General features: G+C 37.0%; 1 pseudogene; it reads left to right on the forward strand.

Annotated features, from left to right (window-relative positions):
• The first annotated feature begins 1,042 nt into the window (after positions 1–1,042).
• Positions 1,043–2,560, forward strand: LOC107147210 (annotated as a pseudogene).
• The last annotated feature ends 4,557 nt before the right edge of the window (positions 2,561–7,117 follow it).

Here is a 7,117-nt window from a genome sequence, read left to right on the forward strand (position 1 = left end):
CCTTTATGTCCACTGGCCCACGTCCTTGAAAAGTCAATGTGGAATTAAAAGCAAACACACACTGTGCCAAAAAATTAAGTAACAGGATTTTGACACACTTTATGACTTTTCACATTTTGCATGTTTTTAAGAGAGGAATTTATGCTTGTTATTAAAAATGTTATTTGTTGTTTTCCAACAATATAAGATACATTTTTAAAAATGTGGTATATTCACTTAATAGAATATTTACCATTCTTAAAATATGTAATGACTGGAAAGACTTTTACTATAATCAATAAAAAAAACATACTGTTCCAAGCCATTGGAAATTGTTAAATTATATTTTTAAAAGCATGAAACCATGGGTCTCACTTAGCTATAAAATAGACAGGTGTCAAAGATTTTTATTTAACTTGTTGCCAGTTATTAAATGAAGGAAATAGGCAGATATTATGACAAATTTGTTGTTGAAATTAAAGAACCCCAAATTAATATGAAGCAAATAAACAGTGAAATAAATTTAGGAATGGACACAACTGGCTTTTTTTTCTGGGGCTGGAGAGAGAGTCTCCCCAAAGGACAGAAGTCATTCACAAGTGTGGAGATAAGAACTGTCTCTGTAATAATGTATCAGTTACTTACAAAAGTACAGAGTTTAAAAAAAAACAGTCAAATAAAAGTGAAAGGGCTGGTGCAGGAGGGGCACCATTGTGTAGTTGTGTACTGGGTCCTGGGGGCTTCTTGGCAAGATCAAGGGCAGTGCTGACCATTGCAGGCAACAGAGGTGCAGCCAAGGGCTATAGCAGCCCTGTGAAGATGAGGAAATAGAGGTGCAGAGATCATCTGAATTAACTAATGCCTTAAAGGGTGCAACCAGAATGCAACCTGGACAGTCTGACTCCAGGATCTACACTGGTAACCATGGCTTCATACAGGCTCTTCAGTATGCTTCAAAAGATGAGTCACGGATATTCAGAAAACAACAATTTCGTGAACAATAAGAATCCAATGGCATTAAGCATGACCCCTGAATCCCTCTGGCCCCATCAAAGGGAAAGCCATGGCAAGATCTGTGCCTGGATTAACACCCAGAGAATGTGCCAGAAAAAGAAATTTGAGGAACTGAAGAGTAGTGGACATTTACCTTCCCACGGTGGCTGCTATAGACAGCCTTTGAAACTTCAGCCAGATGTTTCAAATCCTCACTTCTTGCCATACAAAGAGATTTTCAAGAGCCTCCAGTTGGTCATGATGCAGTTTCCAAACAGGAAGACATAGTGTAGCTTCCACAGTGAATTGTTATTCAGAAAGTGAAAATTGTACTCATAATCGTATTGGAGAAAAGACAAGAATCCTAAGGGTCAAACATGGCAACCCATGCATGTGATGAAGGAAAAGGGTGAAAGATTTTATATGCTCATGAGATCTCTGATAATCAGAAATGAAGCACTCTGCTTCATTTATCTATGGATGCCCAGTGTTAGGAAGAGATGGACACTTCAGTTCATTGTGATAGAATGCGTTAAAAAGAACGTGAAGGAGAACAAAGATTGTGCGATGCCCTCTTTAGAGCCAGAAAATGTCTTTTCAATTCTCAGTTCTTCAAAGTTTTTGAAAATGGATTCATTAGCTAAAGAATGTACTGCCACAAAAATATGAATGTCATCGTTGCTACCCCATTTATTAGGAACACAAAATCTTCTTATACGTATAGCTGATCTGTTCACACTCAATGAAGCTGATGATTTAGAAGACAAAAAAGGACAAGTTTAGGAGTCAACATTTTGTAAGATTGAGAGACTACTTGATCCTGAATACTTGAATCCAGATTCATGAAGTATTGCAGCCATATTATAAAGATGCTGTTTGTGTAAGAAACATTTAATGAAAGAAAAAGATAGCAGGATTCCTTTCATTCCAGGAAAAATCGAAGTGAGTCTGCATGGAAATGTTATCTATATTCACATAATAGATACCACTTAGGGTGTTCTTGAGTATGTGAAGAGTCTTTTTGAAGAATTAAGTTTTGGACAGATGTATATGGCACCTGTGGGGAACAGTCACCCGGCTGGCTTGTTCAAGATGTTATTAGGTTTTTCTCTGTATGGAGCTTTCACGTTGTCAATGCCACTCAGAAATGGTGGTTGATACTCTACAGCAAGTTCACTGGCACTGTTGGTCCCTTGCTTTAAGCCAGCTTTAAGCATGGCTGCTCTTCATGATCCAGATGAAGGTAGGGATCTGCTGTCTTGAGTGACTAGGAGCACACTGGATGATCTTTCTGCGAAAGCACCAAGATGTCACTGTTGTGCCTTCTTCTAAAGATGTGCTAGTGATCCTGGGTTTGGATCCTGTGATAAAAAGGATTCAAATGTGATATTTTACTGGAGCCAAATACACCCTGGGGGAAACTGGGGAGCTCAATGTTTTTTTTGTTTTTTTTTTGTCACTCAAAAGTGACTCTGCAATTGTAACAGCAGACATTTTATTTTCAGAAGTACATACCACTGGATCGGAGGTCACTAAAGATGAAGTTAGTGATGATGAAGTTTCCAAGAAACAAAGTACTGGGTGCTAAGGTCAAATCTCATTTTTCATGCAAGGATACTATTCTGAAGCTTCTAATCAGGAGATGGGAATCAGCTATCTACATCTACCAGGTAGGCTGCAACATGAAAGGAAAAGGAAAGGAGGAGGTTCCACGAAGACTCCCTGGCACTAGTGCAGGACACTCCAAAATGATCAAGAAAGTGCAGGGACTGAGAAATAATCCTGAGTTCTTACCCCAGGTGTGAGCTAATGTGTGATTTATATTAGATGAAATGTGATCAGAGATGATTTGAAGTGGCACTCTAATGAACTGTTAAATAACATTCATCAGATTTTTTAAAAGTTAAAACAGGATTGTTATACAACTCCAAAAATGTCCGGAAAAAAAAGTCCCTATAGCAGTGTTTCTGGTTTCTTTTCATTATTACCTTCCTAAAGGACACTTTTTAGACATTAAAATACATGAAAAAGATTCAATTAGGTAGAGTTGAATTTTGGAGGGTCTCATACCAGTATAACAGTTAAAGATATTTTTCTACCCCTCAAAATCCAAACAATTAAGAACTCAGGGGTTGGGGTTGTGGCTCAATGATAGAGTGTTTGCCTAGTATGCATGAGGCAATGGGTTCAATCCTCAGCACCACATAAAACTAAATAAATAAAATAAAGTTATTGTGTCCGTGTACAACTAAAAAATATTAAAAAAAAAAAAGAACTCGGGTCTTATAAGACAGATAATCCCCAGAGGCCCCAATATTTGATCGAAAGAATATCTAGTAATTGCTGTAGCCTATTTCAAAGTCTTTAATTGTCAATTACAATACAATACACAGATGTTATTTTTAAAAACGTGTGTGTGTGTGTGTGTGTCTGTGTGTCTTAAAGTTTATGCCATGGGTCAGTAAACTGTAGTTCTACTAGTAGGTGGAATCTGCCTACTTTTGTAAATATGGTGTACTTGGGACATAGGCATAGACATTGTTTATGGATTGTCTCATTTCCTACAGCTGCTTTTACACCTCACAGCAGAGCTGAGTGCATGCAATAGAGACCTCAGAACCAACAAATTCTCAAATGTTTACTGTTTGTCTGTTTACAGAAAGTTTTTCAACCTCTAAATTGTACTAAACTGCTGATAGAATTATTTCTGGGTAATCAGGTAATGAATTCTTTTTCTTTAGAAAAATACATTTCCTATAAGCATTTTACTTATTGATGAGACAAAAGCTTTTTCCAAATTATTTATTACACATCAATTATGTATAAAGCACTTGAGAGACAGAAGCAAGCAACATGGCTCCTGACTTTAAAAGTTTCCAATCTAATGTTGCTGAGATGAAGTGGTGTGTTTGCTATAGCAGAGCCATTGCATGCTTTTACTGAAGTAAGCTAAAAATAAGAGGTCTAGATAAACTACAGGGTAGGGGTGGGGAGAAGGTAGTTTTAGTACATATGATTTGGGTAAATATGAATTTCTGGGGTAATTTGGCTTTCTGATTTATAAGTATTAAAGAAAAATCTGATTTAATAGTCCATTATGACCAAAAATTTTGCTTTGAATTATTACAAAAATTACAATGGGGAAACATGCTAGGTCTCAGCTTCTAATATCTCTTCATTCAGATTTTATACTGAGGGACGAAATTCAAAGTTGTCTTAAAAGCATGAGAAGATGTCATCCAGATATCTCATTTTTCAGGACTTAAGCCACTCAGATTCATATAATCTTTTTCTAAGTTTCAAGATATTGTAAGTTATAGAAACTCAAGGAAATTGAGTTGTATCATTCTGTTCAGTTCACTCTCTCCAGCTCCAGGGACATTCCTGAATAATACCTTTTCTCCCTTAGAAACTGTTCTTTATAATATGGGACTCTTGCATATTTAAAACAATCAAGACCCAGATAAAAGATTAGTTCTCATTGCTTAATTAAAAGAATTTGAGAATAAGGGCCCTGTAATCCAGGATGTTTACAGTATAAGAATTTTACCTATTGGTTAGATAAAAACAAAGAATAAATCTTGGGAGAGATCAAAAGATTAATGACTTTGATTCAAAATTCTCCAGAAAATAACTGTAAGACCAATATTAAATCCAAAGCAGCTCAACAATCACTCAAGGACCTAATATTGTGGCTTTTGTTGTCATAATTCACTAATGTGTTAATCAATTGTGAGGTGTGACTTCAGTCATTTGTCACTAATAACGGTTAAATACTAAAGTTTTCAAATCATTTACTTTTTTTTTCCCCCAGAAGTGAAAACTGATTCAAAGAGATCGCTATACAAACTGTTGTCATTCACTTGCCTTTTATGATGCATTGGGGAATGAGCAAGAAGTCCCTGAAGGCTGATGATGTGGACATTCCCTTAGGAGGTGTCTGCATGTAACCAATAGGTGTCATTTGGACCACAGTGTGGAAATGGAGTTCAAACTTGTAGCCAAACGGAAAGAATTGATGAGCCAAGAGAAGAGGAAGACAAAGTGGGAGGAAAAAAGGTGGAGAAGAAACAGCAAAAGAACAATTTGTGGAATGAGAAGAAAGGAAACAACAACAGAAAAAAAAAAAACCCAAGGAGAAGAGTCTCAAAAGGAGGGTGTGATGGGCAGAGTAAATCACAGCTGAAACGTTAAGTAACATGGCTGATGGGAAGCAGTCAGATACTCTTGGTCATCAAAACTGAAAATGAAGAAAGAGCTCAAGAACAGGAAATAGAGCATCTGTAGACTTCCTTGCTGAAACTTGGCCTTGCCGATGAGAGATGGATACCTTGGAGGATGGAGAGGACACTGCAGAGCCTCTCTAAGGATCAGAGACAACAAGGTTCTCTTCCTACATAGGGCAGAAGGATATAGGATCATTAGCAAGGATTAGCCTTGAACAGGAAGAGGCACACCTCTTCCTCATAAACCAAAGGATGGGCGATAGGAGGGTATACATCTAGAAGTCACTTGATTGTGGACAGAAAACCAAGTAATCACAGCCTGTAGCCCAGCAGGAAGGCATAGGCAACAACTAGGAGAGAGGGGGACAAGGGTGGGACACGGTGGCTATTGTAGACAGTGGGCAAGGAGGATGAACAGAAACACATAAAATTGAGGAGGGAAACTCAGAATAAAAGAGAAAAGATGCCAGGCACACTCCTTGGGAATGTGTCCATTTTCCAGAAGAGAAGGAAGAACCAGTAAAGATATCCAAGATAGAAGACGTAGGAGTGGGAGAAAAATTGCATTGTCCTAGAAGGCCTGGCAAAGAACGCTTCAAGGGAAGACTAAACGAGGGAAATGTGGGGCTAACCAACAGAATCAAATGCTACAAAGAGCTTTGGATGGTAAATAGGGAGAAAAATCCACTCAATTTGGCAGCAAGAAAATCACTAATAATTCAGAGTTTTTCCATAATGGTAGATTAAGCCAGGTTTCATGTGGTATTAAAGCAAGGAATTGATTGTTATGGGAATACTCAGCTTTTCAAGAATTTTAGAAGTGAACAAAGTGTGAGATGGGGTAAATAAACTGAAAAGATGTTAGGTTGGGGTCTTTTTATACATGGGAAAATTGAACGTGTGTGTGTTTGTGTATGTATATTTTTGTGCATATGTATGTTTGTATCATGTTGGTGTCACCATGACTCAACTCAGCTGCCTTACAGGATGACTGTGTAGATTTTTTAAATGCACTTTATGAACTTAAGAATATCATACTAAGTTTTACTATTTTCTTAAGTGGAAATTCTCATTTATTGAATGTATAAAAGCATTATTATGTATCCTGCCAGTCAAAATTCCATTTAGTATTTTATGTGAACACAAACACAAATCAATAAACTTTATCTTCAGGATTCTCTCCTCATAGCCACTAAAATTCTTGACAGTTTTGAAAAATGAAATCCCCAGACAGTTGCCATCTTAAAACTTGAGAAAAATGGAAAAATTATCTTAAGCTGATGTTTGTGGTCCTTACACATCTGCAGGTTATGGGACAACTACTGACTTGGAGGATTAGCTTGCTTTTTCCTTTCTGGCTTGGGGATATGTTGTTAATTTAATGAAACATTTCAGCTGGGTAATGCCCAGGTAAGTCTTCAGTCAAATTTAAATTTAAGCCTTTTATCACACTCTGACAGCAGGGAAACAACTTCTAGAAAATGCTGTTATCAAGAAAAAAAGCAGTGTGTTTTGCTTTGGGCTTCATGTCTTGAGAGTTTTTTTTTTTTTCACATTTTTAAAGGAACTGAGGAGTTAAAAAAATTGTAACTAATAACCAATAAAGAAATTAAATTGTGCATTGGCCATGACAAATAAAATTCATTATTTAGTAGCATTGCCTTATGCTCTAAGATTTTGTCCCAATTTTTTTGTAAGAATCGATTTTCAAACCATCAACTCTTGACATGAAATCAGTGGCCTTTGGAATAGAACAATTTTGGTTTGATGCTGTTTTATGTACTTGGGAACAGGAAGTTTAGCCTGTCTCTACATGAATTTCTTCATATAAAACAGAGATAGTAAGAATCGCCTTGTAAAAACAAGCATTCACACCTTTGGGGCACAGTAAGCCTTGGGCATTCCCTTGCTTTCATGGC

Source organism: Marmota marmota, unplaced genomic scaffold, assembly GCF_001458135.2.
Source record: "Marmota marmota marmota unplaced genomic scaffold, marMar, whole genome shotgun sequence".
Classification (NCBI taxonomy): domain Eukaryota; kingdom Metazoa; phylum Chordata; class Mammalia; order Rodentia; family Sciuridae; genus Marmota; species Marmota marmota.